Source organism: Cryptotermes secundus, unplaced genomic scaffold, assembly GCF_002891405.2.
Source record: "Cryptotermes secundus unplaced genomic scaffold, Csec_1.0 scaffold247, whole genome shotgun sequence".
Lineage (NCBI taxonomy): Eukaryota > Metazoa > Arthropoda > Insecta > Blattodea > Kalotermitidae > Cryptotermes > Cryptotermes secundus.
Genome location: NW_019740656.1, coordinates 1,633,233 through 1,651,988, shown reverse-complemented (window position 1 = coordinate 1,651,988; position 18,756 = coordinate 1,633,233). Strand labels below are relative to the sequence as shown.

General features: G+C 42.2%; 1 protein-coding gene across 3 annotated transcripts in view; it reads left to right on the top strand.

Moving 5' to 3' along the window:
• The window catches only part of LOC111872409 (golgin subfamily A member 6-like protein 22), a 57,681-nt gene that overhangs the window by 8,142 nt on the left and 30,783 nt on the right, over positions 1 to 18,756 (top strand). Inside the window, exon 1 of one of the 3 annotated variants that reach the window (XM_023866276.2) lies at positions 9,345 to 9,419. The exons of the other annotated variants lie outside the window; for them this stretch is intronic. The gene's annotated coding sequence lies outside the window, so the exon portion shown is untranslated. Of the gene's footprint in view, positions 1 to 9,344; positions 9,420 to 18,756 lie in introns of those variants that run through there. 3 annotated transcript variants of the gene reach the window in all.

Sequence of the window (18,756 nt, the reverse complement as noted above, 5' to 3'; positions counted from 1 at the left end):
AAGAGCGGCCGGTGCGTAAGGCTGACAACCTCACCGCCATCTGTGAGCGGATTGTCTAGAAATTGTGGGAGCCTCGACGTCTCACAACCCTATGGGCCTCCACGGCCTGATACAGGAATAACGTTACCTTTTTTTTTATTTAACCCTTTAATACTTCGCATTTCTTCTATGGATTTGAATTATTTTTTTTCGGCTGATATCAAGTTGGAATCTTCAGGATACATGTCACGATTGTCACAGCTAAATTAATGTTTTGCTGGGGGCGATGACGAAAATAATTGTTTCGGATAAAACCAATGTGATGCAACGGGGCTCCTATATTGATTGTTCAGCCCTTCAACGCTACAGATGTATTGTAGTTCGTGCAGATTCCAACCAGCGAACGCAGAATTGTTTGATAGCTGAGTTGAAATATTTGCACAGCACTTCACTGTGGGCTTATCTGTAAACTCTCTCGTTTCTACCCACAATCCACTGCGGTGCGGATGGTGCTGTGTATTCAAACCTATTATGAGATTCGCATAGAGAATACGGCTATTAATAGACATGTGTCGAGATTACCATCTTCAGGGAAGTGCTGCCGTGTAATGGAGCGGATGTTTCCCGCAGTTTTGGAGGAATGTGCTGCCTCCTTCTTCTGGGAGAAGTAACGACTCTTTTACCCTGAAGATGGAGACAGAAAATTCTTCCAAAATATCGTAAGTATCTTTCAGATTATGCAGCATTGCAGAGTCAGAGTTACTGTGCGACTCGCAGTATACCGCAAATCAGTTCGTCTTAGCGACAACCTTTGAGCCACACGACCAGCAGTTTTATTTTCCCACTTAACCCTTGCAGTTATAGTCATCATGTAACATCCTCTCTAATGAGAGAACGGGTCTGTCGTTTATAATTGCTGCTGATCCTCGCCAGCGCAGTCATTCTCAGGTCCGAGTCCTACGGGACTCATGACCTCATTTTTCTGTCTCAGATTCGAGACTCCTCCAACCTGGAGGGCCAGGTCCCCGTATTTGTATCCCACAGGAACACCGTGGCCTAGTTATATCCCCAGGCACTGGTTTTCCTTATCGTCACCTCCTACGACTCACGGGGCTACGGTGGGGGTATTCGACCCCGCCTCCACACGTGACTACGGCATCACATCTCAGAAGACAGCAATTTTCATAGTCGATGTGCGAAAGTCAAATACCACATATTCTAATTTATTCAATTTATTTATCTTTTATATGCTATAGTTGTTGACCGTCCGTGTGGTCTGGTGTTCAGAGTTCCTGGCTACAGATCCAAAGCTCCCGGGTTCGATTCCCGGCGCTACCACATTTTCTGAGAAGTAGTGGTTCTGGAACTGGGTCCACTCAGCCTCGTGAGGATAACTGAGGAGCTGTTTCAAGGAAATAACGGCTCCGGTCTAGATTTGATTCCCAATTAGGTCACTGGATTTTTAAATTGACGTAATCCTTCCAGCCTCACTATACCCTGGGGTCGACTCAGCCTCTAACTGAAATGAGTACCAGGAATCTTCCTGGGGGTAAAGGGCGGCCGATGCATAAGGCTGACAACCTCACCGTCATCTGCGAGCCGATTGTCTACAAGATATGGGAGCCTCGACGTCTCACAACCCTATGGGCCTCCACTTACTTTGTTTTCTTGTGGCTTATTTAACGACGCTTTTAGTGTCATCGAATCAATTATGGGAAGATTTCCTAATAATGAATTACGAGGGATATGGTCGTGGCCTGATAGTATTCCTGCATTTACCTGGATAGAATGAAGAACCCAAGAAAAACATAGCACAGATGATCACCGTGGCGCGATTTGAACTCAGGGCCTCTGCAATACTAAACAGGAATGGTACATATTCACACTGCGACATTCTGTGCTACTGGAACTGCAGCTTGATATAGGAAGTAAAAATGCTCTCTAGGGTTATGCTATACACAGAGCAAACTCTGTGACATTTCCACTTTCCCATTCACAACCAGACACACTCTAACAAAATTAATTACGTATTTTTTATATTTAAAATGTCAGCATAGCAACATTCTAATTACGTTTACTTTAAATACACTCTTAATTACGTTTACTAACAAGATCACGAAAACTAATTAAAATAAACGATACTTAATTTAATTTCGTTATATCGATTTGAACAGCAGCCATTTTCAGTCGAAATATCATTAAAGTGAACAAGGGAAGTTACTACAATTGGACTGATTGTGGAACAGAAATTGATAGGGCCAAAGGGCAGAGGTCACCGCTCACATAATTAACTACTTACATAGCCCAAATTGAAATATTAGGTTCTGGATTAACTTCACAAAACCATTAACAGTGCAAGGACTTCCCTAAACGAAGCAGACATCTAAGAAATACGTATTAGAATTACATATTCCTTTAAATCTTTGATTCATAGACGACCTAGCAACAATACGGGCCCCTATTAATTTCTCTAAGTTCTTCCGTCAGTGCGCATAAAGCAACTTGAGAACAGATTTTTATTAAATTTGATATTAGGAATAAATGTCCTGCTGTCCAGGGGTATCGACCAGAGGCAGAGTTCTATCTTCTGTGATATGACTTCGTGTAATCCACTGAAAGTCGGCCGACGTTTCGGAGGAACATGTCATAAGCACAGATTGCTGCCTGCTTTAATCTGGTTTCTTCTTTGGGCTGTTCTTTGGACCTGAAAATGAAGGCGATATGTTCCTTCGAAACGTCGGCTAACTTTCAACGGACTACACATCGTTATATCCCAGAAGGTAGAACTGTTCATAACCACCGATGTGAGAACCTAAAATCCTACACCGTGTAACGACCACTTTGGATGAACTCCTACGTGTACTTGTGTGGAGAACTCACCAAATATTTATCGAAGAGAGAAACGTTTCAAACAAACTTTGCCAATAAAGATAAGAAGTTTTACATCCTGTTTAATTTCTCCGTAAGCCTTAAAGTTTACGAGCTAATTAAACGGAAAAGTTGTTATGAGTGCACTTTCGAACTTCCGCATCCAACAGTCAGCAGAGCCCTCTGTACACAGACTCAATTATGAAAGAAGACAGAGGAAAGAATTTGTTGAATTTTAAAAGAAATTTATTTTATTCTATTAATATAATGCACTATTACAATGCAAAACATTAAACAATTTCTGTATTATATATTTAATTTTAATTTGTTACTGATTATTTATCCATTTTCTTCATCTGCATAATTTCGAATACTCTCTAATCTAAATAACTGTTTCATTTATGGTTCCATCTGCCGAACGCCCCTGTTAAGTTTACATTGTATAGTACTTTCATTTCAGTCATGTTAAAATAATTATGTTTATGGATCCGTATCGTAGTTGGTTGAGACACTATGCTACAAGCCGGAAGGTCGCGGGTTCGATTCTCGATGAGGTTATTAGATTTTTCAATTGTCCTAATCCTTCCAACCGCACTATGGCCCTGGGGTCGACTCAGCCTCTAACAGAAATGAGTACCAGAAATATTCCTGGGGGTAAAGGGCTGCCGGCGTGTAAGGCTGACAACCTCACCGCTATCTGTGAGCCGATTGTCTAGAAAATGTGAGAGCCTCGACGTCTCATAACCTTATGGGCCTTCACGGCCTGTTACAGGGTTAACTTTTACGGATGTTTCGTGTTTCACCCTTTTAAAGCCCATCCCATAACTTAGTCTCTGTAGGTGTATTGACTGAGCTATCCAGGGTCCCAAAGTGAATTTCCTGGTTTATAAAGGGAAATACAGGAGCTCTGCATATATATAGATTATTGACAGTTACAGAATTTTCAACGTAGGCTTCGGATCACAACATAATGATCAGTTATCACACGAACGACGCTGTTCAGTTTTCATTAAGATTGTAGCCTCTTCACCCGTGATTGATAACGTACTATTCACGATCTCTTGGAGTTATTAGCTGAAGTTCTTCTGCTCTACGAATCAGGCAAGCCATAACTTGCATAGGCAACCTCACTGGAAATAATATTTCTGTGTAAGAATGTCCGGATTCCTACGGCAAAGGAGGCTGCTACTTCTTCCCAGAACTTCATGTTTACGTTCCCTTATCTTATACATTTTAGTCTCCCTTGCTGTATTCTTCCATTTACATTTGATCTTAAATAATTTCTTGTATCCCTAAGATAACTTTTCTAGTGCAGTTTTTAATTTCCTTGTTTACTAGTACATTCTTTCTTAATAGCCACTCCTTACTCAGCATTTCCCCTAGCCAATTTCTCCTTGCAGTACCGCCTAACGGAGCAGGCACCGCATCTGCTCCGGGACACAGAGCCACTTCCTTTCTCTGCCTCTCCTCTGTTTCCTTCTATTTTCCCCTTTCCAAATCTGCATGGTGTTGCACCTCTTCTAGCTTTCTTCCGCAAAGACTCATATAATTTTTCTTACCCCATACACATTTCTTTCTTATTATTTCTGCTTTCCTAATGTAGGCTTCTGCTAACTCCACCCTCTGCGTCTATGAATCCCCCCAGTCAACTTTTAAATATCTCATATAATATTTATGAAACTCGGTGTGTATATCATGCCACCTGAGCCTATCTCAACGGCGCATCTCGTAAATCCCTTCCATTAGTCTCTGTGTCTCTATATGGCTCGGTGAAAACGTTACCGCGGGAACGAACACACAAAATAGAAGAAGAAAATCACCATCATCTCAAGAAGAGACTGTGTCTTGGCGGAGATTTGAACCAAGCACCTCTCGAATTCAGATCTATAGTCTTACCCCTACATCAGTGTGCTGGAGCCCACATATGATTCATACGAGATTATATATTATACAATAAGTGCAGGGAAGAACTAATCATCTACTTTCCTTTTATATGACACGGACAACATAGAAAACGAAAAAAAATTAAGGGGGTCATACAGACATCCAGACAGCAAGATGGTATCATAAACCTCGTAACAAAACTAGGGGTGATACCCAGACAGATGGACAGACACAGGCCATACACAGACAGACAGCAAGGTGATCTCATGAGCCTCCTTTTATTTTTCCAAATAAGGGAAGCACGCTGATAAAGGCCAATAAAATGTTACAGTGCTAATAAAACGTCGCCAGCGGTAGGATTTTATTTTGGCAGTTCATATTTTGCCCACCCAACCTCTAAACCCATGTTTGACATAATATGAATGTAATTAATGTACAGAAAGGTTGCTGTGATATATGAAAGCAATATTTAAAGCATTCAGTATGTCGAACATGGCACTCTGGGGCGCGACTTTTATTGACATGACAGGTTGCCATGGAGACGTCTTGCATCTGCACATCAGTATGTTCGAGCAATAAATAAGTTCTGCTGAAATATACCAATAAAGTAATTTGCCCCGAACAGAATTTCAGTCCTATGATAAATTATTACAGGTTCTTTACATGCCCCAGCTGACAGCTTAATTGGAAGGTCGTGTCTGACTGTCCCTAATCATGTTTCGACTCTAAACCTGCTCAGAGGATCTGGATGAAGTTTTGAATTGGTTCGTACACTAAAATGTTCCTGAAGAAGTTATTTTGATCCAAACGTCAGTCAGTCTGTTAATCAGTGTGGTTGGTGTTGAAGGCAGTCCTGCTAAGAGTAAAGAGGTTTTCCATACCAGAGCAGTGTACTGATTTGCTGTCTTACTCTGAGTGTGTAACTCAGTTATTAGTTAGTTAGTTAGTTAGCTATTCAATTAGGTTTTCATTCGCTTGGTTTGCTTCATACTGAAGACGTTCTTACTAAAAGGAAAGAGTTTGCATGTACCAGAATTTTGTATCATTTTAATGGTTTAGTGTGAATGTATACTTGGCTAGTTAATCAGTAAGTCAGTTAGTTGATTGGTTGGGCCATCAATTGATCAGTAGGTCAGTAGGTCCGTTATTTAGTACTCCATTATACAGTCAGTTCGGTTCGTACTGAAGACAGTTCTGCTCTAAGTACAGAGGTTACGTGTACAAGAGTTCTATAATGTTCTGCTGGCTTAATGTGTGTGTAATCGAATAGTAAATTATTTAGTCAATCAGTTTGTAAGTAAATTACTCAGCTAGCTGTTCAGTTAGTGTGTTATTCAGTCAATTCAGTTGGTATTCAAAAGACTCCTAGTAAAACAGAAAGTTTGTATCAGAGTTTTTTAAAGTTTTGCTGGCTTAGTGTGTGTGTTACTGCATAGCCAATCAGCTAGTCAGTAGGCAGCGCCAGAGCTCAAGCGGTTAATCGTTGGCTTCCCACAGCGACGGCCCGGGTTCGATCCCGGGTCTGGTCAAGTGGGATTTGTGGTGGACAAAGTGGCGCTGGGGGAGGTTTTCTCAGAGTACTTCGTTTTCCCCTGCCAATCTTCATTCCACCAATTGCTCCACAATCGCCCTCACCTATCATCTGGGGCTGGTACAATAGGCCAGAAGTGGCCACAGTACAAGGGACTTAATCCCACCCCACTAGCAATAAGAAAAAATAGTAAGTCAGTTATTTACTTACTTACTACCTGTTTGGTTAGTCTGCTATTCAGTTAATTCAGATGGTATTAAAAGGAATCCTACTAAAGACAGAAACTTTGTATTTATCAGTGGTTTGTAATGTTTTGCTGGCTTAGTGTGTATGTAATTGAATAGTCAACCAGTCAGTTAAATAGTTAACTATTAAGCTAGTCTATTATTCAGGCAGTTCGAATGATAGTGAAGGCATTCGCACTCTGAGTAAAAGTGAGGTTATGTGTGCCAGAGCTGTGTAATGATTCGCTAGCTTGGTGTGAGCGTGTGAATGGACAAACATCACACAAACCACAGCCACCGCAGAGACTGGTAATTGGCTTCTGGAGTGGGAAATAAGGCAGTGGTATGCAATTGTATGCGACTAACCGCTAAATAACTGCTCTCTGCAGGTTCTCCTGGAACACTTGGCACTTATTCGTATAACATGTCAAGAGTTTTTAAGTTTGAACTCAGACCGATACATTTTTAATCATTTAATAGGCGTAAGACTGAGCAGGGCTGTGTTACTGGAAATCTTGCTGCTTTTTGTTACTATTCTGTTGACACAGCTGTTTGTATCAATTCACTATGTGTTGTTCATTAATTACATGATTCGGCCTTATGGCGCCTTTCCCGAGTTGTTACCTAGCAATTATAGGGGATACACAAACACACGCATGTCCAACAACTCTTCTATTGTTGTGTGTATTCGTTACCGGGGGAACTGCATAGCGAGCAGTTGTCCAGAAACGGCTCTACATGCTACATTATGAGTAAAAAATCTAAGAAATTACACCATTAAATAAAAGCAGAAATATAATTTACTTGTCTATAATTGTTTAAAGCCGGTCACGGTAGCCGAGCGGTCTAAGACATGCACTGTCTTCGCTCGCTTGGAAACCGGTATCATGGGTTCGAATTTCACTCAGGGAATGGATGTTTAGTTTGTGAGTATGCGTTTTTCTATGTTTGTATACAGGTAGAGGCCATGCGACGAGCTGATCACCCGCCCAAGGAGTCCTACCGAATGTGTAAGATCTAGAAAAACCGAAATGAACGGAGAAGTTCATGGAGGTAGGCCTAGGCCCACTGGGGCTGTAGTGCCAAGGGAAAAAAATAATTGTTCAAATGCGCAAAGAACAAACATTTAATTACTACAGGTAAACGTTCCTAGAACTAGGGCATGTCATTCCGATAATTATAGTTATCTAGCTAACTAACGAACCCACCAGTTAATCAACGAAGTAACTAACCAACCATAGCTCAAGCGGTTAGTCGCTGGCTTCCCACCACGGCGGCCCGAGTTCGATCCCGGGTCTGGTCAAGTGGGATTTGTGGTGGACAAAGTGGCCCTGGGGCAGGTTTTCTCCGAGCACTTCGGATTGCCCTGCCAATCTTCATTCCACCAATTGCTCCACAATCACTCTTACCTATCATCTGGGGCTGTACAATAGGGCAGAAGTGGCCGCAGTACAAGGGACTTAGTCCCGTCCCACCAGCAATAAAGAAACCAACCAAGTAAACTCCGTGGACCCGAGTGTCCTTGAAAAGCCAACAGTCGCTCAGTCACTCAAGGTATTCCCAACATTTTAAAGAAACCGAAAGTTTGTTACCTGTCAACAGGATCCCGCTACTGGTATTTATCACGAACCCAATCCACACCCCACCATTCAATTTCTCTAAGATCAACTTTAATATTACCCTCCTAACTACGTCTAGGTCTTCTAGTAGTCTTGTTCCTTCAGGTTTTCCTACGAAAATTCGCAGCGTAGTTTGTTATGCGTTATACATGTTCTGCCTAGCTCACGCGATAGCTTAGTTGGTTGAGGTACTATGCTACAGGCCGGAAGGTCGCGGGTTCGATTCCCGATGCGGTTACTGGATTTTTCAATTGACCTAACCCTCCCAGCCGCACTATGACCCTGGGGTCGACTCAGCCTGTAACGGAAATGGATAACAGGAAACTTCCTAAGGGGTAAAAGGCGGCCGGCGCGTTAGGCTGACAAACTTATCGCCATCTATGATCAGATTGTCTGGAAAATGTCGGAGCCTCGACGTCTCACATCCCTATGGGCCCCCACGGCCTGTTACAAAGATAGCTTTTACATGTTCTGGCCACCTTATCCTCCTTGGCGTGGCCACTCTAATTGTATTTGGCAAGAATTACAGCATCTCAATCGGCTTGTAGTAAACAATTTTAAGTCTCCGGTTGCTGAAATAAATCTACACAGATTTCAAAATGTAGTCCCTGTCTCACAGGAGACTCCATATCAGCGTTACAAAGAACAGTTGCTTAACTATGTTTAGGAAAACCGTGTTCTCTTCATAGAACCCTAGGAAACGTGTTCAGACAGGCTCTGGGGTCCACCCAGCCCCCTACAGAATACGTACCGTGGGCTATTTCCCTGAGGGTAAAGTGGCAGAGGCGTGAACCTGACCACTACCATCTAGTAAGGTAAAGGTAGACCTATCCCTATAGCAGGCCATGGAGGCCCATAGGGTTGTAAGACGTCGAGGGTCCCACATTTTCTCTAGACAGTCGGCTCACAGATGGCGGTGAGGATGTCAGCCTTAAGCGCCGGGCGCCCTTTACCCTCAGGAAGATTCCTGGTACTCATTTCAGTTAGAGGCTGAGTCGATCCCAGGGCCAGTGTGCGGCTGGAAGGATTAGGTGAATTGAAAAAATCCACCTCATCGGGACTCGAACCCGCGACCTTCCGACTCGTAGCATAATGCCTCAACCAACTACGCTACCGCGTGTCCCCACTCCCCCGTACGTCTTCATGAAGTGGTGCGTAATGATGAAGCGGTAGTACGTTGCCAGCTGCCACGCAGTGAGGACGTGGAGACGTAGTGCAGCAAGGCCCCCTGTTTAACTGGGGTAGTGCAGTGTTCAGAGTTAGTAAAGTTGTGTTGATCGCTGCTCTCTCATCTTCGTTCGTACGAAAAACGCAGTGAGTAAACTACTGATAGTCCAGTCAAATAGTTTGATATTGCAAAAAAAAAAAAAAATGTTCCAAGCCGGAAATGGGCCCGGAACAAACACCAATGTACAATATTTTCCCATAGTACATCCACCAAACTTAATACAAAATCAAGTTCCTATGCAGACTTCGCAAATATATCACAACCAAACAAGTCAACTAACTTCAAATATGCATTTGCCACCAATGCAACAAAACCAATTAGTTGGATTCTATCAACCACAAAACCAGACACAGGTGCCGTCACTGTATGCAAGCACAAATCCTAGCACAAGCTCAACCATGCAATACAGTGATATAAATGAATATGAAGAATGGAACAGTGATGAACAAACTGATGACCAGATTAATATAACGCACTCTTGGCAAACTGTAAATAATAAACGTAAAAGACTACGACGCCAAACTCCTATGGAAATCACAGACCAAATCAAAATAACAAACAGATTCCAACCTCTCCCTACTGCAGACAGCGACAAAAATTATTCTGAAAATAACCAGACAAATCAAAATAATGACCAAGATGTCAGCCATAAACCGCCACCTATATACATCTATGGTGTCACTAACTACAAAGAAATGGTTCAAAACTTGTCATTAGCCACCGAAAAGGGAACCTATATTACTAAAGCAATGGCTAATAACATAATAAAAATTAATCCGAAAACTCCTGATACCTACAGAAAACTAGTCCACCATCTAAGAGAGCAACAAATCATTCATCATACATATCAATTGAAGGAAGAAAGAGCCTTCAGGGCAGTTATACGGGGATTGCATCACACAATACCAACCTCTGAGATAACAGATGAACTTGAAAAACAAGGCCATAAAGTACGGAACATCATTAACGTCAAGCATAGAGTGAGTAAAGAACCACTCCCACTACACTTCGTTGATTTAGAACCCCAAAGAAATAACAAAGAAATATTCAATATAGAATTCCTACAGCATATCAGAATCAAAGTCGAACCACCGAAAACTAAGAGAAACATTATACAGTGCACACGTTGCCAGGACTATGGCCACAGTAAAACATACTGCAGAAAACCCTACAACTGCGTAAAATGCGGAGGACCCCATGACACAAAAACTTGCAGAAAACCCAACAACACTCCAGCGAAATGTGTCCTCTGCAAAGGTGAACACCCAGCAAACTACAAGGGATGTACTGTATATCGCGATTTGGTAAATATAAGGAGCAAAAATAATGGACATCCAACAATCAGACAAAACCCAACCACCGTAAACCCATCACAAGTACTAGACCAACGGCAAAATACTCATCAAAATGCTGCCACATATGCACAAGTTCTAGCAGGAATACCAAATAACAAACCAATTACAAATGGTGTTGAACAGTTATCTGAAAAACTGACCGACTTCCTTGGCGAATTCAAGAACATGTTTACTCAACTTTTAAATCAAAACAGTATGATTCTTACCATGTTAACAACTGTAATAAATAAAATAACAAAGTAACGGCCTCCTCACTGAGAGTTGCAGCATGGAATTCCAACGGATTAAAAAACCATTTGCTGGAAATAGAGTATTTCTTAAACGCCAACAAAATTGATCTCCTACTAATCTCAGAGAGCCATGCAACCCAACAAACTGTAATAAAAATACCTTACTACAAAATCTATTATGCAAACCATCCAGACGGGACAGCACACGCAGGCTCGGCGATTATTATCAAGTCATCCATTAAGCACTATATTCTACAGCCCCATATCACTAATAAAATTCAAGCAACTATCTTAAAACTAGAAACGTTTGACTGGCCCCTGATTATCGCCGCAGTATACAGCCCACCGCGCCACGCCATATCATCGGATGAATACAAAGATCTCCTCCTACCGCTTGGCTCGCGATTTCTAGCGGCAGGTGACTGGAATGCTAAACATACAGCATGGGGATCGAGAATAACCACACCTAAAGGCCGAGCTCTACACAAAGTCATTCAAGAAAATAATCTGAATACCATATCAACCGGAGAGCCGACTTACTGGCCGACGGACCTAAACAAAATCCCGGATCTGCTGGACTTTGCTGTAACAAAAGGAATAACTGACGTTCATTACACCATTGAATCTAACCTCGACTTATCATCTGACCACAGCTCCATAATCATAACCATTAGCACACATATAATATGGAAAAAGGAAATACCCAAGTTCTGCACTAGAGATACTAAATGGGAGTTATTCCGAGATATACTAAATAAAAACATCAGGCTGGATCACCGGATGAAAGAGAACGGCGAAATTGAAGAAGCTATACAATACCTAACGCGGAATATCCAAGATGCCTCGTGGAAAGCTACTCCCCCAGTACACAGAATGAACCACAGAAGACAAAACAAACCACTCCACATCAGACAACTGATTTCAGAGAAAAGAAGAGCTAGACGTATCTGGCAAAGAACCAGAAATCCGTTAGACAAGACAAACTTAAATAGAGTAACCCATAACCTAACGAAAGCTCTACAAGAGGCAAAAAACGAGAACTTTTACACGTATATTACGCAACTTTCCTCCGATGATTACTCTTTATGGAAAGCAACAAAGAAATTTCATCGACCAGTCGTAAGCATTCCACCTATAAGAAACACTGATAGGACATGGGCACGTTCTAACACTGAAAAATTAGCAGCCTTCGCAGAACACCTAGTAAATGTTTTCAGTTCCCCTCAAGAGCAAAGCAATAACGACTCTGGCATTGAAGACTTCCTAAATGCTCCCCATCAGTTGTCACTTCCAATAAAAGCCATCTCACCGACAGAAGTATTTCAAGAAATAAAACTCTTAAATCCCCGCAAAGCTCCTGGACATGATTTGATAGTCGGAGACATGCTCAAGAATCTACCACGAAAAGCAGTAGTCCTATTGACCACTATATACAATAGTATACTGAGACTTGGACATTATCCCATTCAGTGGAAACTAGCACAAGTCATAATGGTAGCCAAACCTGGAAAGCCTCCAACTGAAACGAACTCTTATAGACCGATAAGTTTACTACCAATAATGTCCAAACTCTTCGAAAGGCTCCTTCTTAAGAGAATTGAAGAAGCAGCGCCACTAAATGAACTAATACCTGACCATCAATTTGGGTTCCGAAGAAAACACTCAACAATCCAGCAATGCCATCGAATTATCAATAAAATTAAAACCAGTCTTGAAGGAAGAGAGTACTGTACTTCAGTATTTCTAGACGTACAGCAAGCCTTTGATAAGGTCTGGCATGCGGGACTCCTATATAAATTAAAAACATACTTACCTGAACGATTCTATATTATTTTGAAGTCGTATTTACATGATCGATACTTTCAAATAAAACTAGACGATGACCTTTCCGATTATAAACCCATAAAAACAGGAGTTCCCCAAGGTAGCGTGCTTGGGCCGTTCCTCTACTTAATATTTACTGCTGATCTCCCGCAAACTAACGACACCTTAATTGCCACATTCGCAGATGATACTGCTATACTAACGTCAGATCTAGATCCAAGAAGAGCATCTGAAAAGTTGCAGTACCATCTCGACACCCTTCACATATGGTTACAACGATGGAAGATCAGCGTCAATACCAACAAATCAGTCCAAGTAACATTCACTACAAAAAAAAGTAGATGCCCTGAGGTTAACATAAACAACAACCCTATACCAGTAAAAACAGAGGTCAAATACCTCGGACTCCACCTGGATGAGAAGCTGACCTGGAAAACGCACATAAAAGCGAAGAGACGCCAACTTGATCTAAAGATCAAAAATATGTACTGGCTACTCAACCGCAAGTCCAAACTATCTCTGGAAAATAAACTGATCATTTACAAATGCATAATCAAACCAATTTGGACATATGGTATAGAACCATGGGGCTGTAGTAAACCATCAAATACCAAAATCCTTCAGTCATTCCAATCCAAAACACTCCGTATGATATCTGGAGCACCATGGTACGTCTCTAATCAAACTCTACAAGAAGACTTCAAAATACCATCAATACAAGATGAAATCAAGTCAAACATAAACAGATACAAAGACCGAACAACAGAGCATGTAAACCAGCTCATAAGTGACCTATTCACTCATCCCTTAGAAAACAGAAGACTGAAAAAAATCTGGCCAGAAAACCTTCTCGATGAAGTGTAACCATACGGAGAACCATTACTGAATGGTACCCGTCACAAGCCTCTGAATTTTAAACCATTTACTAATTACTCGTGCAGCTACTATGGAGTAGATTGTAAATTTGCAAGAAATAAATAAATAAAAAAAAAATGATGAAGCACAGTGACACATTTTTTATAAGAAAACTGCAGAATTTCAGGTGTTCTGTATAAAGGAAGTGTAGTCAGAGAGAACGACTAGTGTTGAGGTTATGTCTGCCGTGCCCGTTACCCAGTGAGTGCCTAAATCGCTGGACAGATTTTGTTAAAATTTGAAATGATTTGACTTTTAATATATTTTATCGGGGAGTTTCGAGTATCAGTCATGTTGCCTTAAGGCAAAATCTGTTTTACATGAGGCCGTAAATTGGTGTTTTCATATTCAAAATTCGGCGTTGTTCGTTGTTAGAGAACTTTTTCATTGTATGTACTGTGTGCTAGTGTGTCCGTTGTTGTGTGTGTAGTTTTGTGTGCTGTGTTTTGTTTGAGCGTGGTGTGTTATTTTGTGTGATGTGTGCTGTTTGTATTGTAGTACCACTGTTACCGAACAAAAACCCATTTGTATGTTAAATAAATAATAATAATAATTTTAATAGTTTCTTTCATCCTGTTGTGTGTTTAATTAATAGTAGAGTGAATTTGCCGACTACACAACACGTTTTTTATTATCATTATCTGTTTCGACCTCAAGAGGTCATCCTCAGGTGTATGATACACCTGAGGATGACCTTTTGAGGTCGAAACATATAGTGATAATAAACAACGTGTTGTGTAGTCGGCAAATTCACTCTACTATTAATTAAACACACAACAGGATGCANAATAATAATAATAATAATAATAATAATAATAATAATAATAATAGAAAGCGACAAAGGTCCAAAGGGCTGTAGAGAGACAGAGGAGAAGTTTCGTGAGTGGGAACAGTGTACAAGTTTTTATGACAATTTACCGTATTTTGGTTCTGTAAAAAATAGGGATCTGTTATAAATCCATTCCTTTTCAGTTTACGCTAAACAAGACATTTATCCCCAGAGGAGACACCGCGTTTCTTGAAGCATGTTACGGTTTCCACATACGAGTAACTCTGGACACTGTTCTATAACACGCAACGGCTTTGTCCGCACCTACGCCGTCAGACCTCGTTATCTGTAGTCCTGAGGCACGGATGGTATCAAGTGACGTAGTTACGGAACTTTTCTGATTGACAGCCCAGTGAAAATGCAGTGGGTTTTCCTAGAATCGGTCTGCAACGCAAGTCACATTGCAGGCTGCCAATAGTGAGCAGCGAGTTTTTGTGAGGTTTTGGAGTGGAGGTGACGGACTTGTGTATAGTTTGGTAGGCAGCTAAACTACTTCCGGCATAGCCTTTAAAGTTTTCAGTGCCCCTAGACACCCTCAGCGTAATCAGGAGGTGTTAAGGCTGCGCTAGGCTTTATTAGGATTGAATATACTGGTGTAAGGCTGTGAAAATAATCAGTACGTATTACAATTTATGAATAGGGACAAAATTGTGAGCCGGGATATTGTAGTCGGTGTAACGATTAGCTACGGACTGGACGACCAAGAGGTCAGAGTTCGAGTCCCGGTAGGGTCTAAAATATTTTCTTTTCCACGTCGTCCAGTCCTCCTATCCAATGGGTACTGAGGGACCTTCTCCCGGGGTTAAGCGGCCGGGGCGTGAACCTGACCACTCACCTCCACCTAGTGCCGTAATCAAGAAAGTGTGGATTTATACACCAACTCCCCCGTACGCCTTCATGGTGTCGTGCTTAATTAGTTAAGCACAGGGAAAACTTTACATTTGTACAGACAAAATTAGTTGAACCAGAGATTTACAAACTTTATACAGTGGCGCCCCCTAAACTTAACAAAGATTTAATCGTGCCCCTCCCCCTTCTTAACTTTGTGTTTGTGTATACAGAAAACATTTTCTTTCTTTTTTTTCTATTTTTAATTTGTAAGATCATGAAATTTTTAGATTTTATAAACTAATATTTACCAAGGAAATTGAAATCAAACACGTAGAGTTATCGCAACTCTACGTGTTTGAAATTGAGGGTAGGATGTTGGCTATGGACTGCATTTAACTGGCTCAGGGGACCAGTTGGGAGGGCTGTTGTGAACACGGTAATGAACTTTCAGGTTACGTAAAATGCTGGGAAGTTCTTGAGTAGTTGCAGATTTGGCTTCTCCTCAAGAAGGGCTCAGCTCCATAAGTAAGTAAGGTGTGAACACGCGGCCTGTACACTGTTCCTGCTCCGGCAGAGGACATAGAAACTTTGCGGTTAATTGGAAATCCATAATTTGAAATGTGTGGACGTGAGGGGAAGGTTCTTGCCCTGTTACGCTCCTCAGTATATGACGCCATGCCTGCGGGCGGAACAGCGATATTTCGCGAAGACTGAACACACGAAGGAGATGAAGTGCTTGCCCTTCTGCAGACCAACTTATAGACCTGTCAGAGAAATTGTGTTTGGGCTTCACGCTTGAGCTCTACATGGCGCTTAAACATTATACCTGTTTCGGCGTTTGTTTAACGAAGAGAAACAGCCTATTCGATTTGAGGTTACCACAGCGGTGCCTGTGTCATTGTACTGTCCAGACCGACTCTGGGGCCCAACCAGTCTTCTTCCCAATGAGTACCCGGGGGCTCTCTTTTGGGATTAAAGGGACTGGGGCGTGAAGCTGATCACTCATGTCCATCTAGAGCCGAGGTCAAGAACTGTGGAGCTACACCTCCGCTCCCCCCAAATTCTTAATATAATGGTGACTAATAAATGTGCTGATACACTACATGTATTAACTGTATTTACTGTGGATGAACTGGGGTTATGAACAAGTAAGAGGTTTATGCTGACACTCCCTTCCCGAATGCCATTGAGGTAGGCGGATAGTGAGTGTAGCCACGCGGATTTGCTCGTGGCTGTTGTTTGCAATAAGGGACGGCCGGGGTTCGATTCCCGGAAGGGTTACAGATTTTCCTCCACGGTTTCCAGACCGGCTCTGGGGTCCACCCAGCTCTCTAGCCAAGGGGTACTGGGGGCATTTTTCCGGGAGTAAAGCGGCCGTAGCATGAACTTGATCACTTATCTTCATCCAGTGCCGAGGATAAAATTGGTGGAGATATACCTCCACTCGCCCATTCATCTTCTTGGTTTTGTGCTTAGTTATTTAAGCCCATGGGAAACTTTACCTTATAACTTTACTATCGCGGTATTTGTCAGGAGGAACTGAGGAAATCAGCGACGTGGCTTGCCTCCGGGTCACGATTCGAACCCATTATCTCGCGGGGCGCTAATCACCGGATGGAAACAGCCGCTAGGACATGTTTCCGTAACTCCGGAATTAAAATAAATAAATTGCGAGCAATTCTTAATGATATTTACATTAAAATGTACAAAATTGTGACATAAATGTATATGCGTTTTGTACCTGGGCCCTTTTGAACAGATCCGGTCTGTGCCATGCTAATTACATCTGTCAGAATCACCATGGCAACAGCTGAACTCTCTCGTGGAATCCTCAGCGTTAACTGTTTCCTTTGTTAACTTAGCAATTTGCCAAATAAGATCACTCCATCGTTAATCTCTGTTTGCGTACCGAAGTAGTGAACAAACGAACTCTCTTTCTGTCTCCCTCTGAATTCAACTAGGGGAATCTAAATTCTAGCTCTCTGCTCAGCTGTTGGCAAAGTCACAGAGCATTTGATATACGCGATGGAAGTTCCTTAGCAAATACTTAACTTAGTTTCATCAGTTGAACTACGCGTGGTTCTCTCTGTAGCAAGCACAGAACAGAATTTCGGCAGCAGAACCTCAAGAGCCGGTGACGGTAGTCGCGCGGTCTTCACTCGCTCGGAAGCCGGGATCGTGGGTTCGAATCCCACGCAAGTCATGTATGTTTATGAGGTACGTTTATTGTGTGTTTGTGTTGTCCTGTGAGTCGTTAGCGGCCTTTCGACGGGCTGATCCCCCGTCCAAGGAGTCCTACCGGTTGTGAAAAATTATTACGGAACTGAATAAGAGGCCTGCGCCCTGAATGGGTTGAAAAAGCCATTACAAATGAAGATCTTTATCTGAGTTACATTTTTTTTTGCAGCTAATTATTTTCCTGTGTGCTGTGTCCTCATTCGTATTCAAGCATTTACGGCATACGAGTTCTTGTCTGCACTTTATTGTTTCAGGACATTTTAGCAACATGCTCTAAGCATCTCCCACCCCCCAAACAAAGGGGTAACTTCCTCTCTCACATCCCCTCCTTATCCCTCTGTTTCCTGATCCCCCGCTTTCAGCCGTATTGTTCTCATTGTCTCGTTCCTTGTGCGTCCGTCCGTCCGTCAATGCAACTCTCCTCACCCCTCGTTTCGTCTCACAGTAAAATGCCAAGGAAATATTTGCGTTTATTTTCGAAAATGCAGTCTCTCTCTCTGCATCATTGCATTACCCCTATCTATCTATCTGTCTATCTATCTATCTATCTATCTATCTATCTATCTGTCTGTCTGTCTGTCTAACGCTCTACAACCCTCGTGGAACTTGGCCTCGTTTTGAATTTCCTAATCTGTACACAGTCGGTAGGACTCCTTGGACGAGGGATCAGCCAGTCGCAAGGTCGCTACCTGCACACAGAAAAATACAGACACTGAATAAGCGCACACAGACATCTATGCCTTGAGTGGGATTCGAACCCACGACCCCAGTGTTTGAGCGGTGGAAGACGGTTCCTGCCTTAGACCGCGCGGCCACTGTGCTCGACACACTTTTCCTGGTACTTCTTCAGTATCGGAGCAACTGTTAGCTTCTCTAGAAGGGCATAGGTCCATTAAGTTAGTGGTTTGAATTTTCAGTAATTTAGTTACTGAGTTTGTAGATGTAAAGTTGTTCCTGTGCTTAACTAATTAAGTACTACACTATGAAGACGTATGGGGGAGTGGATGTAAAGATCCACATTTTCTTCACCTCTGCACTAGTTGGAGATGAGTGGTCAGCTTCACGCCCCAGCCGCTTTTCTTCCCGGTACCCTTTGAATAAGGGGTTCGATGGACCACAGAAGGTCCGGACGACATGGAGAAGAGACAATTCTTCACCCTACCGGGACTCGAACTCCGACCCCTCGATCGTCCAGCCCGAC